Raw genomic sequence first — 15575 nt, forward strand, 5'->3', positions numbered from 1 at the left:
CTGGAGCCTTGTGTTGAGTGTGTATTGGATGCTGTTGTTGGGGGTGGGGGGGGGAGTGAGCAGGGTGAATAGAGGAGGTGTGAAGTGTCTGAGGTGGAACAGCAGCAGTGGGGGTGGGTGAGTCTGCAGCCGATGTTGCAGACTGCCTCATGGCTGAGTCAAATCTGTTGAAGAAATGATTCAGTTCATTTGCCCACCTCACATCCCTCCCAGGCAGAGAGTTCTGCTGTTTGTGGCCCGAGATGGTTCTGAGGCCTCTCCAGACTTCACCAACGTTGTTTTGTTGAAGCTGGTTCTCCATCTTCTGCCTGTAGCTCTCCTTCCCATTCCCATTCATCCTGGACCAGCTGCGACCCATAGTAAGACCACATCTGGATCCCCTTCAGTTCGCTTATCAGCCTCGTCTCGGAACAGAGGACACCATCATCTACCTGCTCAATCGTGTCTACACCCATCTGGACCAGCCGGCGAGCACTGTGAGGGTCATGTTTTTTGACTTTTCCAGTGCTTTCAACACCATCAGGCCGACCCTCCTGGGTGATAAGTTAGCAGCGATGCAGGTGGATGCTTCTCTGGTGTCCTGGATTGTTGATTACCTGACAGGAAGACCACAATATGTACGTCTCCCACAGTGTGTGTCTGACAAGGTGATTAGCAACACAGGGGCACCACAGGGGACTGTCCTCTCCCCCTTCCTCTTCACCCTCTACACCACAGACTTCAGCCACTGCACAGAGACCTGCCATCTTCAGAAGTTTTCTGATGACTCTGCGGTGGTTGGATGCATCAGCAGGGATGATGAGACAGAGTACCGGGCTGTGGTCGACTCCTTTGTCACGTGGTGTGAGCAGAATCATCTGCAGCTCAACGTGGCAAAGACCAAGGAACTGATCGTGGACTTCAGGAAGACCAGGAAACACTTGACCCCTGTTTCAATCCAGGGGGTCAGTGTTGACATTGTGGAGGACTATAAATACCTTGGAGTACACATTGACAATAAACTGGACTGGGCTAAAAACACCACAGCACTTTACAGGAAGGGCCAGAGTCGTCTCTATTTTTTGAGGCGACTGAGGTCCTTCAACATCTGCCAGAAAATGCTGAGGATTTTCTATGAGTCTGTGGTGGCCAGTGCGATCCTCTATGCTGTTGCATGCTGGGGGAGCAGGCTGAGGGTCGCAGATGCCAACAGACTTAATAAACTGATCCGTAAGGCCAGCAATGTTGTGGGGATGGAGCTGGACTCCCTCAAGGTGGTGTCGGAGAGGCGGATGCTGTCCAAGATAAAGACAATGTTGGATAACACCTCCCACCCACTCCATGACATGTTGGTCAGTCACAGGAGCTCGTTCAGTGAGAGACTGAGATTACCGAAAAGCACCACTGAACGACACAGGAAATCATTCCTGCCTGTGGCCATCTCCCTGTACAACGCATCCACTTAACACACTGTTTGCTGCTACAACTACACATGTTTCTTTTCCAAATATTTATTTATAAGTGACTTATGTATGTATGTATGTATATATATGTATATATTGTACTATTTTTAGTTAGCGTATTGTCTGTCTTGTCTTAATGTTGGTTTAAAATGGAGCACTGTAACAAAAAATAATTTCCCCCAGGGATCAATAAAGTATTCTGATTCTGATTCTGATTCTGATTATCAGTCCCCTCAGCTCTCTCTGCACCCTTTTCAACTCCTCTTTGTCTCTGGATTTGAAGGCCCTCCTCTTCTGCTTGAGGACGGTTTTAATTTCTGGGGTAATCCAAGGTTTGTTGTTGGAGAAACACCGTACAGTCCTGGTAGGTACAGTGTTATCCACACAGAAGTTTATATAGTCAGTAATGCATGTAGTAAGGCTGTCGATGTCCTCACCGTGGTCATCACAAATCACCTCCCACACAGTCGACTCAAAACAATCCTTAAGAGCCTCCTCGCTCTCCTCTGACCATCTGTGTACTGTGCGGGTGGCTGGTGGCTCCCTGCGCACTAAGGGCTCATACACAGGGACAAGGTGCACCAGGTTGTGATCAGATCTGCCCAGGGGAGGGAGAGGTGATGAGCTGTATGCCTCTTCTGCATTGGCATACAGTAAGTCCAGTGTTTTATTGACTCTGGTTGGGCAGGTCACATACTGGGTGAAGGTGGGCAGTGTGGAGTCCAGTGAGGCATGATTGAAGTCCCCTGATATTATGAGAAGGGCTCTCGGTGATTGTGTTTGCAGTCTGCTGACCACAGAGTGGAGAGAGTCACAGGCTGCATCCGCGTTGGCCGAGGGGGGGGGCATACGCTGTTATCGCGATAACATGCGAGAACTCCCGGGGCAGATAGTACGGACGCATGCTAACGGCTAACAGCTCAATGTCTCTGCTGCAGAGTTGCTCTTTTACAGTGATGTGCCCAGGGTTACACCATCTGTCGTTCACAAAAACTGCCAGTCCCCCTCCTTTCCTCTTACCGCTGTCTCTGGTCCTGTCCGCTCGCAGCAGCTGGAATCCCGGTAGTGTCACGCTTGTGTCCGGAGTTAGCGATGTTAGCCACGACTCCGTTAGCATCATGATGCTACATTGCCGGTACTCCCTCTGTGACCAGGTTAGCGACATGAGCTCATCCATCTTATTGGGCAAAGATCTTACGTTTCCAATAATTACAGAAGGAAGAGATGGTCGATAACGTCTCCTTCTCGGGCGACGGCGCTCCTTCCCAGCACGACACCCCCGTCTTTTCCTCCTCAGCTCGCTGGGAATATCGGGTCTGTCCGCCGGCAGTACCGCTGCAGGACTCAGCGCTAACAGCTGATCCTTACTGTAAACAAAGGATCTCTGCTCTGGGTCCCCAGACACGGGTGAAAAAAGTAGAAATAAACTGAGAAAAACGACCAGGACTAGCACAAAACGGTAGAACATGGTTGCAGAGTCTAATTACTAATACGTTAGTTATAAAAAAAAATTACGAGAAAAAAGATAAGAAAGAAAGAAACTCAGAATGAGCAGAGCTGCTGTAACAGGCTGCCGCACACGGGGGGCGCCGGAAGGATAGAATTTGGATCACCATCTTCTTCTAAAAGGCACCGAGCCTTTGCTCTGGCAGTTTCACTGATAGCCATGCACACATCACATCTTCTGCGCATTTCAATATCAGGACTTTGTATTTTTCTGATCTCATCATGAATGTTACAGATGTCAGTCATACTAGTGTCTATAACACTTACAGCTTCAGGTATTAACTCAATGTCTTTACTCTTCACCATTCTTTTAAATAAGTTTATGTGGTATTTCCACTTCTTGTAAACTCGCTCAAAATTGTTTGTCAAGTCATTTAACTTGGCTTCTTGTACTGAGCACTGTGGAGTTTCTTCTCCATTTGTCTGCTCTTTACTTTCATCATTTTGAAAATTATCATCAGCACTTTCTTCTTCAGTGGGCTGTATTGCATCTTCATTTTCATCTGCCATGTTGTCTTAATAGTATTTTCACTTGACTTTAACATTTACTTGATAAATCTTGATTTTAGCTGCTCCTTAGTATGAAAGGTCACTTTGAATTTCAAATGGAACTGAGGCTTGATAACAATTTACAAGTGCTTTGTTACTTCCAAGACACGGACTTTTGTGCTTGCTTGACTATCTTTCACTTATTAGCTTGCTTCTTTACGTATTCAATGCATTTGCTGAAGCATGTGATACTTCTCTTGCTAGTAGCTTCTCTTGCTAGTAGCGTCTCTTGCTAGTAGCGTCGGTCCAACCATCTCGTTGCCTTCTCCGGAGCAGTGGAGTGTTCTACTATGCCGGCTTGTACACATACACGAGAGACACGAGAGTTCTTCTTTACTGATGTTTACTGTGCTTCTCTTAACGTACAGGTACACCGTAGAACTGGTGAATACAAATGTACAAGAAAATTATATTTCAGCATTAAAACATATTACAATATAAAATTCACAAAATATAAACAAACATACCACTTTGGCCTGCAAGTAGACAAACCGGTGTAACTGGAACTTAGGGCTTATTTCTTCTTTCTTAGCTTGACTTTTACACAGCTAGACCGTCACCATGCGCAGCTTCTCTGACCTTACTTCCCAAAACAGGAAGTGACCTCTGCCCTTACCTTATACTTACAAAATTAACTGGTTACTTTCCATGTATCAAATTAACTTTACACCAATCCGGTAGGCAAAAAAGGAAAGTGTTAACATGCTCAACACAAAAATAAAACATACAAAATAAAATGCGTTAGTTACATTATCATTACAAGAGCTCCGCCTAGTGGTCAAATACTAACATTTCACCAACTGTTACAATGATCAATGATTTTGCTGTAACGGCTCCAGCTGTCTGAGTCAGGGACACGTTGGAGATGAAGTGAGTGATCCAGTGACAAAGGTTTGGAAACCTGCAGTCAGCTGAAACTAAAGGAGTCACCTGACCGAGAGACCAAATGTTTCACTGAAAACGTCCAGATGAACAGAATCAACCTTTGGGATAATCTGTTACACACATCCATGTTTCACTTACTGCATTATATTTCCTCATTGCTGTGCACACAGGCCTGTGGCTTATAACCAACTCCAAGTTCAGACTCAGAGGCTGCTGAAGCTGTTTTCTGGAACAGAGACGTGTTGGATATAAAACCAACTCTTCTTTATGTGTCAGCACTGAGGAAAGGAGTAGCTTCGTTTCTAAGTGTATGAAGGACTGTAGCAGTGTGTGTGTGAGCTTTATTTCACAGACAGAACCATGTCAAAAACACAACTTCAGGTAGAAACAATACAAAATCAAAGAGTCTGATCAGAAGGATTAAACAGAGGAGTGTGGGACTGTTTTTAACAGACAGCAGGTTAAGCCAGGCTGGAGGAGTAAACTGAGCCTCGGTGTGAGCAGCAGTGTGTTTGACAGGAAGCTGAGATAAACAGTCTGGAGCCCATTTAGTGCTTCATATGAAAGTGTGAGGATTTGAAAGCAAATCTAAAATCAAGCAGGAGTCAGTGTGAGAATGATTTGTGCTTTTCCTCAGTCAGATGCTGGGAGTTTCAGTTCATCCATGTTCAGCGTGCTGTGCTTTGTGTAACAGGAGAATATGACAGTATAAATCAAGTCTTCATGTCACTGAAAGCCTCCACAGTCTGCTATGGAGGTGCATCAGTTTGGATTTACAAGAAGAACATTTCTTAAACCTGCCACAAGATGGCGCTCCAACAGAAGGGATGTCCACAGTGTAACACAGACACACACATACTGTGTGAATGTGTGAGGGAATGGGCTTTCAACACAAGGCTTCTGCTGCTACCTTTAATGACATAATTAGCTAACAAGAACAAACTGTTAATTACCACCAAAGAACGGCTCCAGATTTTAGCTGCTGACCATTTTGTGAAACGTTGATTACATCAGCTTATTGTTGATTTTTCAACCTTAATATCAGCTGCTTTAAAGGAGCCTGGTTCTCTCGCAGTAACACTTTTCTTCACTAGATGCAGTGCAGGCACAGTCTGTGTTTCTAAACTACACACTAATGTTCATTGTTGTGCAGCTAAATCCTCCCTCTGGATGGGAAGAATCCCTGTCAGGCTTCAAACACCTGGCTTGGTGTTCTGGAGCTAATGTGTCACCTGTGAGGACTCTGAGATGAACACACAGCAGACACTTCAGTTCTCCGTCTGTGTGTCCTCAGTTTCCCAGCATGCCTTGGCTGTGGTGGTGGAGGTGAATGAGGGGGAACATCTGTCCTGCTGCTCTGTCAGCACTCAGGTTTCATACCTGGTGATCTCAGAGGACCAGGTATGCGCACGTTGATGAGACCTGATGCTCTGAACAGTTCAGACTTCAGCCTCACTCTGAGAAAACAAACGACTGACTGTCAGCAGCAACTACACCTGCTCCATCAGTGACGGAGAGAAGAACTGAGACTGAGAGACATACAGCTGCAGGTCAAAGGTCAGAAACGCCCGCTCTTTGTACGGGTCAGGAGTTAGTACTGCAGAGGTCAGAGGTCAGCTTGCTGACAAACCATTTGAAACAGTTTGGAGCTAAAAGCACAACAGCAGAGGAAAGAAGAGACACTGCAGAGATGATGCAAAATATTGTGTTTTGTTCTCAGCTGTCAAAAAGTGTAACACACGTGTTCCAGCACAGCCTTTGTGTACTTTCACTTCTCCATACTGTCCATTGGAAATCCTGTTTGTTACTTTTTGATTTCAGTCCATGTGTCCAAAGCAAACTTCTGTCCCACACTTTCTCTGCTGACTCTTCACCGATGCTCAGATGATCTCAGATGATTTCACCAGAACTCATCAAAATTCGGGCTCCACAGAAACCCAGACGTCACTAAACAAGCGTAACAAGCAAAGTGAAAACTGGTCGTTCAGCTTTATTGACCAAAGATAAGCTCACATGTCACCTCATGACACAGACACTTATTTCCACAGCATGCACGAGGACTGACAATAAGTGTCTATAAAGCCACTTCTATCTGCCACACCTGTGCTTCTGTCATGGTTGCTCTCCTCTCACTCTGTCATTTATCCACAGTCTGCCTCCCTCTGCTCCGTCAGCTGACGTCCTCTCTACACCACCTGCTGTGTTTTATCCTGCAAAAACACATTTAAGAAGCGTTGCACCGAGTAACGGGAGGAACTGGTATAAAATCCATTTAAAGGAGGTGGTGCTGAGTGCTGTGACTGGGGTCCCACCACTGACATCACGGGTGGAGGACATGTTGGAAAACTGCTACAAAGTGCTGTGCAGCCAGCAGAGCTTACAGTCTGTCCTGTGTGTCATACAGGCTCTCACACTTAGTGTTTCTGTGACACATTGAAGAGAAGTTTGTGTTGTTCACAGTTGTGCTTGTACTGAGTGACAACTGACATGACCTAACAGGAATAATGTGTCTGTGCTGAATGAGAAGTAACACACAATGAAGTCTTGATGCATCTCAATCATCCAGGAAAGTGAGTCTGTTGGTTCTGTTCATCTGGACGCAGCGTTTTGTGGGAGAAACGTGTCGTCATCATCAGGTGACGTCTTCAGTCTCAGCTGCAGGTTTCAGTCTTACAAACAGGACAGAGAGTGATATTATACCCCTCATGTCAAACTGACAGGTCATGAATTATTCATGAGCTCCGGAACTAATAAAAATATGATATTCATAGCTCATTGCTTTTCCCCCCTTAAAAACAACTAATTGATTATTTAGAAAGTTTCTTATATATCAAAATAGGATTCTTTTATTTTTTAAAGCCATTAAAAAGGTTTTTTTACTTTTTATGCTCAAAAATCGCCATCTGATGGCGGGTCAGTGTGTGTGCGCGCGCCCCCGCGCGCCCAAGGCTGTGTGTCTGGGCGCGCGGGGGCGCGCCCGTGTCTCCGGACCGTGCTCTCTCAGGCTCCGTGCTCATGTGTTTAAAAATGTATTAAACCATATTAAAATTGTTTAGTTAAACTTGTGCTTTTGTAACGTTCAGTGTGGCCACAAATACAGGCTGCATGCCTTGGGGGAAAACTTTATTTCGATTTATATGCATTTGTAGATTTAGAATAAAACTCATACTCAGAAAAAACTCGCGATCCCCGCAGCCCCCTTAACCTAATCCTTAGAAACATAATCAGGGAAAACTCCTTAAAAAACCCTCCGTGTTTTCTCCAAAACCCTACAATAACTTGTTAGGGTACCCCCTCTATTCCCAAAACCTTATATTCGATAACAGGGAAAATCCTGCAAAAATCCTTAGTCTTTTTTTCTCAAATTCAGCGCCCCGCGGCTCCTGTCATGCTCAGCCGAACAAAGCCAAAACTCCTTTAAAAAATCCTCCGCGATTTCTCCAAAACCCTAACTCTGTTAGCTACCCCTCTATTCCCAAAAGCCTTATAATCCAAAAACAGGGGGAAAAACTCCAAAACCCAAAGAAAAACTCCTTATCTTGCAGGTGAGCGTTGTTGCCAGTCAAAACCTTTTTGGAAGCTCTTTACAAGAATCAATGTAATTATTTGTTTTACTTGAATCAAATGTAATGGTTTATATACCTGAAATAAAACTTTTTTTTGGAAACCCGTTACATCAAATAAAACTTTTTTGGAAAAACTTTACAAGAATCAATGTAATTATTTGTTTTACTTGAATCAAATGTAATGGTTTATATACCTGAAATAAAACTTTTTTGGAAACCCTGTACATGAAGTAAAAGGTTTTTGATTTTGTAAGTTCTGGCTTTAATATTTTCAGCTGATAAAGTGAACTTCATACAAACTCTATGTTAGAAAAATCAAACTGTGTCTCGTGCGGGTGTATTGTGACTGCTCCATCACAATGTATAATTTGACTTGTGAGGTACACAAGTCAAATTATAGTTCTAGTACTACTGCTACTGCACAAAGCATATTGTTCAGAAATTTCACAAATTTGCTTACGTCTAATGTGTTGGCTTACAGGTAAACTTGTTTTGCAGATGGATAGGATGAAAACTTCCAGCATCACATAATGTTTTCCGATCAGTAGGTTTGGAGTAAAAAAGAACTGGACATATATTTGTCTTCTTTGGGCTACTTTTATGTCAAGAAAGTTAACTTATTTAGAACTGTGATCAAGGATAACACATAAACCCTTGCAAATGTGATGGTAAAAGAGTCTAACATCTAGGTGTTACATAGTGTTGCAGGTGATAAAGATCCATAAACTACTTCCATTTGTTTAGAGGTGATTGCCAGTTTTGTTGGGATTTTTAGAGATACAGAGATCCTGTTCTGCTTTACTTTAAAAAAAAAAGGATTTTCAGAGCTGTTGATATATTAATCAGTGTTCATAGAAACATGGATCAACCCTGTTTTGACAGTGAGAGGGTTACATTGTGACAGTTTCCATAAAAGTCTGCAAATTCTCTGAACAGGTAGCCATGAAGCAGCCATTTTTTTTTTAAGATTAATTAAACATAATATTATTTGTATGGCCATATCACAACAACAGCATAGCCTTAAACCAGGTTTGGAGTAAAGAGAACTGGACATATAGTTTCTTTTTTGGGTTACTTTGAAGTGAAGAAAGGTAACTTGTTTAGAACTGTGATCAAGGATAACACGTAAAACGTTGAACGTTTCAATATAAAAAGTGTACAAACTCCAGAAAAGTGGCAACTGAGGTGGCAAAAGTGCAGGCAATTTTCACTTAAGTAGAAGTACAGCTGCTAGTGTCAAAAACACTCGAGTAAAAGCTTGATAAAGTATCGGGTCAGAAATGTGCTCAAATTGAGGAAGTCAAAGTAGTAACCTAACTGAACCTTGTGCTATAATAAAAAAATAAAATAATATTAGTAGATAGGACTACAAACTTAGTCTGGTGGTAAAAAGCACAAAGGCCTCAGGGGGACATTTGGCAGCCAGGGTTAGAGCTCAGACAGCTGGAGCCTGGGGGTTGGGGCTAACAACACTGACTGGTAAAAGAATCTAACATCCAAGTGTTACATGGTGTTGCAGGTGACAAAAAGCCATAAACCACTGTTTAGAGGTTGTTGTGGAAGTTTTCCGTTTAATAAAGCCTGCAGACAAGCGATGAGCGGTAGCTAACATTCTTTAATCAAGACAAAGAACAGAAATCGAGCTTGGTGAGGGACTGCCATCGCTGGGGCAGAGGGTGAGCAGAGTCTCTCACTGAGCCTAGCATGGCTGTCAGTTTTGTCTTTCCCGCAAAGAAAGTTTCACACTGCCTTGCTATCTTTTACAGTGGAGAAAAGACAAAAAGACTCTTCCTGTGGAGTTGTCTGCTTCCCCCCAACTTCCTTACCAGACCCCACTATCTGTTAAACTGTTTAAATGGAGTGTGAGGCAGACATGCTAAAACAGTGACCTAAAAGCATTACCAATAAACAATGGGATCAATACATAAATGAAAGAAATGCAGCTGATAAAAAAGCCATAAACTACTTTCATTTGTTTAGTGGTGATTGCCAGTTTAGTTGGGTTTTTTTTTTGAGACACAGAGAGTGAGAGATCCTGTCCTACATTACTTTAAAAAAAGAAGATATTTTCAGAGCTGTTGATATATGAAGCTCTGAGCATTGAGTGTTGCATTGTGAGAGTTTCAGTAAAAAGCCTGCAAATTATTGCATTTATACTGGAGAGCAAAGAAAAATTAAATTCTACTTGTACTATGGAAAATCAGTTTCATAAAAGCTACATAAACAGAGCTGAAGAAGACTGCGTTTGTAAAACTAGCGGTAACGTGTGAGAACTATAAGTTATAAGACTGTTTCTGCTATCGATACAATTTGTGTTGTTAATCCTAAATGATTCACGGTGACAACATCATAAGAAGAAGGTCATTTTACTCCACACACATACACACATTTGGAAAATCACATAGTTTGACCATAAAAATTCCCAGAATAATTAGTATTTGAGATTGCTGAAGCAACATCACTAAAGAAAAATATCCTTGCATGTCACTTTCGTTTAAAAATATAAAAAATGTGAAGTTTTTTTTATGTAAAACATAAAAACAACAAAACTTAAGACCTTAAGAATCTCCTTATGAATTTTGTGAATATCTAGATCATTGGTGTTTGGATTTGAGGGTCAACAGGGCGAACACTGAGGCTGGGTATTAGAAATACAACATGGCAACATGAGACATGTTAACTCTGAGAACACTAACATCTAGATTAAGGTGTGAGAGGTAAATGCATAACAGAAGCTAAAAAGGAGTTGCTTGTCTCTAGATTAGTTAAAATAAATTGAAAATAAACTGATTTGAACACGTTTGATGCATTATACAAAAAAAGGTTCATGATATAGTTCACATGATCTAAGCAAGAGTCACTTGGAATCTCAAATGTTAAAGTACACTTACTGATTGTACTTTTACTACATGAGCTAATGTAGATGCTCTAAAAGCACGCTGGCTGAAAAAGAAGCACACACTTGGAGAAACTGTGCTGTAACTTCTCATACTGTGAAGTTTTCTGACAAAAGTGAATTGAAAACTTATGCTGTACAGCTTACTAAGGGGTCCTTTGCTGGGCCATGTGCAATTACACAAAAGAACAAGTTAAATTTCACCATAACACTGACTGGAGAAAAGCCAAATTGGGATTCTAATTGAGATTACAACTGAAATCAGTAAAATCAGTGCTGTGATAGTTAGTTTAAGATCACAACCTGATTTAAAACACAGTCTAACATCAACATTCTTGCCCCTGAAAATAGGTCAGGATGGCCGAAAAATGTACTTTAAAATGAGATTTTCTTTTTGTTTCATTGGAACAGTAAAGTACCATAACAAAGAAATGAGTACACCTTTGTAGATATCACTGATATGGAGTTTTTCATGTTTTACATAAAGAGGGCTGCTAGTTTCCTAGTGGCATTTTCTCATTTAAACCATGATGACTTAAAAGTTTAGCAGCAAGACACTTGTTTCCTTTGTTCCATCAAACATTTCTTTGAGCCATCTGTGTTTATCAGAGCGATATGTGACTCATTTTTTATTGAATCACCAGAAAGTACACAAATACAAGATTAGATATTTTATTTATTTATCAAAGATACATAATTACACATTGATACAATGAACAAGGTGTTTATAAAAATTACACATGGTGTAAGAAAAACATAATAACATACAAAAAAGTGTTTTATGATAATCTGACATACTTTAAAAGCATAAGAATAAAAGTTTAAAAAAAGCATGTTCTTTGATGATCACATTACATGTATCATATTTTTAAAGCATAACATAGGGAGCAAAGTGCTCACAAAAACAGTTTTACAGGACTTAAACACGATCATTTTTTCCACAGTGCTTGTATGCCTCTTGCAAAACGATGTACTTTTCACGATAAGACACAATAACTCACGATTATCTAAGACCAGCCATGAAATGTCCGTCGCTTCATTACAATCATTTGTCCCCGCTGCTGCCCTCACATCCAGATGCAGTCTTCTGTACTGGGGGGTAAAATGGCTCTTTTGGTGGTTCATGAAAAATATCTCAAAAAGCGATTCATGTTTGTGGCAGTGTAACAGGCTCATCAGCAGATCAGAATCATTTTCTGATCACATGAACACATTTCACCCAGCAGATAATCAATATGTCACTGAAAGCATACTTTAAAAGACTCAGTGAAAATGCTTCCAACTGGTTTTAGACTGAACTCTGGACATAACCTGCTCCTGACAGTTTGAGCTTATATTCTCTCGACTGCAGCTGTTTGAGATTGTGAACCAGCTTTGTAGTACAGAAAAGTCAACCCTGAAATAGCCTGAATGAGCAACATTCTCTGGAGGTAAAACCTTTAGTAGTTTAAAAATAAGGTTTTAACAACGAATCATCAAAGATCAGCTAAGCAGGTAAGACATGCTTGCATAGATGGGACCTGTTTTATAGAAAATCATCACTAAACTTTGAGGAAGTAATGGAAGATTTCAAGGATTAAATAATCTGTTATTGCTTCTGCTGTAAATACTTTCTGAGTAATATGTCATGGTCCTGAGTCTGACGACTCAGTGTTTTGTGTTTCTTTATATCATCCTATGTTTATTCTGTTATGTCTTTTGTTTGGCTTTGCTATGTGTTTGGGTTTTGTTTATGCCTGCCTGTGTTCCCTCTGTCTGTCCACGGCGTCTGCCGAGTCCTGCATTTTGGGTCCTTTCTCCCTGCCTGCACACAGCCATGACAAAATACTAATTTGATGTTTCCTGTGCATTAATTTCAACATGTGATTCTTTGTTTTCTGAGCCCTAAACCAATAAATAAATTAGACTTTACTTTAACTTGTCCCTGTGCTTTATTCACTGACATCTCATCTACTTTATTGATCTGATTGCTACCATTTAGCCCTCTTGGTTAGCTGACAGTAAAAAAATTTTATTAGCAAATATCTTGATAAAATGGAAACCCGTGCTCATGTGTAAAAGGGACCATGACGTCTCACATAAACTTCAGATGAGGTTTTTGCAGGTTTTATCAAATCTCAGCAAACATGTCCAGTTGGCGACTTTAAAGAAACTGAGGAAGCCTGAAGGATGATTTCCTGAGAAAAAATACAAAACCATAGATATTCTCTTCATTCTGGGGCGTCTGAGACAGATAATATTCCTCATAAATTAAAGGACACGTATCCTCAAACCCATTAAGGGTACTGAAATATTCCATCATATTCAAAAATTAATTAAAAATCCTTCTTTATAGTTGATGTCCAACTTTCAACACATGCTTCCTCTAGGGCACCTACTGTACCTCTGGGGCAGGTTTCATCTCAGTCCGCTGTAATATTTATCAAAAATTAAAGAAAGGCTGTGTGCCTTTCACAGTGACACTAAAAAACAGAACTCAGGCACATCAGGGAATAATCCAAAAGGTGGTTTTATTAAACTAAAACAACATACAAAATGTCCCTAACAGTAAATGGACTGGTTCTTTTATAGCGCTTTTCTACTTTTCTGAGCACTCAAAGCGCTTTACACAACTTGTGAATTCACCCATTCACGCCAGCACATTTTTAATGTAACATTCACACTCCGATGGACGCATCGGAGAGCAATTTGGGGTTAGCATCTTGCCCAAGAATATTTGGCATGCAGACTGGGGAAGCCAGGAATCAAATCACCAACCTTCCAATCAGTAGATGACCTGCTCTACCACCTGAGCTACAGCTAACCCATACTATATAACTAAAAAAGGAACATGGTGGAAACAAAGGAAGCACAAGAAAACAATATTACACTGAAAGAGCAAGAGACACAGCCCAAACATAACTCACAACTTAAACTCCAAAAGAACAAGTCATGAATTATGTAAAAATAGAAACAAGTAAAGTTTATTTATTAAGCGCATTTCATAGACAGGCCATCACAAAGCACTGTACACAAAGATTAAGATAAACAAAGTTAAGTCAGAATGGACAATATACACAATATAAAGGTTAAAAGTAAATAAAAATGTAAAATTTAAAAAGCGTTGATTAACAGTAAAGTTTTTAACTGCTTTTTAAAGGAGTCCACAGAGTCAGCCAAACGTAGTTGTAGAGGTTCCACAGCCTTGGTGCCACAGACTGAAAGGCTTTGTCCCTTTTGGCCGAATAAGTTTGTTGGTTGTTGGAACAACCAACAAACTTATTCTGTGAGCAAAGACAACAAGTAGCAGTGTATTTTGTACGAAGCTTGGATAAATAGTCTGGGGCCATTTAGTGCTCTGTATGTTAAAACATGAATTTTAAAACGAATTCTAAAATTGATTGGGAGCCAATGTAAAGAACATAAAATAGGAGTAATGTGAGCTCGCTTGCTAGAACATGTTAGTATCCTGGCCACTCCATTTTGAAAAGCTTGGAGGCGAGAAAGAGATGATTTGTCCAAGCTGGTAAACAGGGAATTACAGTAATCTAAACATGATGACACAAATGCATGAGCAATTTTTTCCAGTTAGCTGAGGAGACCATATGTCGGAGTTTAGAGATGTTCCTTAAATGAAACAAACAGGAACGAGACAAAGATTTTACATGAGAGTCCAGGCCCAGAGAAGAGTTAGATATTGCTCCAAGATTTTGAATATTTGACTTAAGAGAGGAACAGAAAGGGGCAAGAACCTGATTGATTTTACGGTATGTTCAGCCTATTGAGTAGGATTTTAGTCTCAAAAATCTCCTAAAAACAGTCAGTGATCACTGTTGGCCCCCCCAGCGCGCCCCCGGATGCCAAAAGAGTGCCAGCAGATTGAAACCGAAAAAAGCGGATTGAAACTGAAAAAAAAAAATGTAAGCGGAAAACAAAATAAATTTGCAGTTTCAATTAATTGTTTTTCACTATCAATTTTTTTTTCAGTTTCAATATTTTTTTCGGTTTCGTTTCAAGGTGGCATCGTTCTGATCCCATAAAAAACCAACTACTCACATTTCAACTTTTAACTATTTTAATTTTCGGCTTTTTCCATTTAAACAAATTTAAAGTGAAACAACACAAAACATTGCAAACCACAACACAATTAAATATAAATTCCATCCATCCATCTTCATCCGCTTTATCCGAGGCCGGGTCGCGGGGGCAGCAGCCTAAGCAAAGAGGCCCAGACCTCCCTCTCCCCAGCCACCTCCTCCAGCTTATCCGGGGGAACACGAAGGTGTTCCCAGGCCAGCCGAGAGATATAATCTCTCCAGCGTGTCCTGGATCTGCCCCGGGGCCTCCTCCCGGTGGGACATGCCTGGAACACCTCACCCAGGAGGCGCCCAGGGGGCATCCTTGTCAGATGCCCGAACCACCTCAGCTGGCTCCTTTCGATGTGGAGCAGCAGCTGCTCTACTCTGAGCCCCTCCCGGATGGCCGAACTTCTCACCCTATCTCTAAGGGAGAGGCCAGCCACCCTTCGGAGGAAGCTCATTTCTGCCGCTTGTATCCGCGATCTCGTTCTTTCGGTCACTACCCACAGCTCGTGGCCATAGGTGAGGGTAGGGACGTAGATCGACCGGTAAATGGAGAGCTTCACTTTTACACTCAGCTCCCTCTTCACCACGACGGACCGGTGCAGCGTCCGCATTACTGCAGCTGCAGCCCCAATCCGTCTGTCGATCTCCGGCTCCCTTCTCCCATCAC

At 41.6% G+C, this 15575-nt stretch overlaps 1 long non-coding RNA gene across 1 annotated transcript; it reads right to left on the reverse strand.

Moving 5' to 3' along the window:
- Window positions 1-3823: 3823 nt before the first annotated feature.
- On the reverse strand, window positions 3824-4300 carry LOC143415835 (uncharacterized). Its single transcript, XR_013096263.1, has 2 exons — window positions 3965-4300; window positions 3824-3878 (listed from the first exon to the last, which is right to left on the reverse strand). It is a non-coding gene; the product is annotated as an uncharacterized LOC143415835 (long non-coding RNA).
- Window positions 4301-15575: the final 11275 nt, after the last annotated feature.

This window comes from Maylandia zebra, unplaced genomic scaffold (assembly GCF_041146795.1).
Source record: "Maylandia zebra isolate NMK-2024a unplaced genomic scaffold, Mzebra_GT3a scaffold09, whole genome shotgun sequence".
In the NCBI taxonomy this organism is placed as follows: domain Eukaryota; kingdom Metazoa; phylum Chordata; class Actinopteri; order Cichliformes; family Cichlidae; genus Maylandia; species Maylandia zebra.